The following is a 1,483-nucleotide window of genomic DNA, read 5'->3' as shown; positions in this document are numbered from 1 at the left end:
CCCCCCCCCCCCTCCCCCCCAAAAAATAAACCCCCGATCCAGTTCGATCCAGTCCAAAATTTATACGTCGACGTGACCTTACTACACAACGCCTGCTTTTCACTCTTTGAACTGTTTGTTTTGATACTCCTGCGTCTTCTTTTTGGGGGGGTTAACCCCAAAGTCTCGTTTGTTTCTTTACATAAGCAAAGGTTGTTGTTTTTTTTTTGTTTTTATTTTGTTTTTTTTTATTAGAGGACTAACCTCAGAGGGCCTATTTTATATTGTCATTGGTTTTTATGAAGTCTTTAAAAAGAAAAAAAAAGCTTTAAGCAACGCCTCTGTCTTGCCTGCAATACTCTCATGTGCGCTACATCTCCCAGGACGGTACACGCGTCAGCACGTCTCACGTGGAGCCGTAGAAACATTCGCAGAAATATGTGGGGACAAAAAAAAAAAAAAAACACCAAGAGTTTCCTGGTTACAAACACGAGTCGACTCGTAATTTTTCCAACTCCTGTAATAAGTGTAGACTTAAAAGGGTTAGCCTTAGTACTGTATATTCTCACTGTGCACGCAGTCAACGCTGTCACATATCTGATCTCTTCTTCTGTCTGTCGCTCACTGCTGTCGCACGAACCGCACCGAGCGAGGCGTCTTCCAGTGTGCGCCGTGCTTCTGGTGGTTTTCAAAAAAAAAACAAGAAAGAAAGAAAGATGGACACTTTTCAATTTGACGTGGCCTTACTGAAAACTTCAATTACATATAAAAAACCTTTTTTTGTTCTTATCTGTTGTTTACTCCCGTCGGAGGAACCTGTGCGTAGCACAAAAAAAAAAAAAGCAAAACTCGATGCCTCGCTTTTTCTCGCCGAGCTCCGCTGTTCGGAGCTCATCGCTGCGCCTACAGAAACACGTTTTCTTTTTTTTCCTCGCAAAAGCAGCCTTCTGAAGGATCTCCCAGCCTTCATCCTCGGCGTCCAAAGACCACCTTCCTTTTGTTTAGTCCCAACGGGGCTGCGCGGTGTAAGGGAAAGCTTATCGGCGTTCGCGTCGGGAAGGATTGGAAGAAGTTGCCAACGCTTCCGGGAATATCTTTGAACAGCTCGATGTACTCCTGCTGCTCTAGACGCCACAGTAGTGGTAAAAAAAACACAAGAAATGTTGGGATAGCAGAAAGAAAATCGGATCGGTTAGCCCAACCGATACGATTTTACGATCACCGCGATATTTAATAATATCAGAATCGTGTTTTTTTCCTTATATTTTCAGATGGACTCCTGCTGTTGTCGATGCCCACATCTGGTTTAGATAATTGTGCTCAAAGTGTTAAAACACGGAGAAAATTGTGATAACAGAAGAAAGAAAGGGGAGGTTATCCTAACCGACACAATCGTTGCGATATTCGGATATATTCGCGATAATATCGGAATCGTCTTTTTTCTAATATATTTCCAAACGAACTCCTGTTGCCTTCCGTGTCCACATTACATTTAGATAATTGT

The sequence above is a fragment of the Kryptolebias marmoratus genome, linkage group LG7 (assembly GCF_001649575.2).
Source record: "Kryptolebias marmoratus isolate JLee-2015 linkage group LG7, ASM164957v2, whole genome shotgun sequence".
Classification (NCBI taxonomy): Eukaryota; Metazoa; Chordata; class Actinopteri; order Cyprinodontiformes; family Rivulidae; genus Kryptolebias; species Kryptolebias marmoratus.
Note: the sequence above shows the minus strand (reverse complement) of the source record.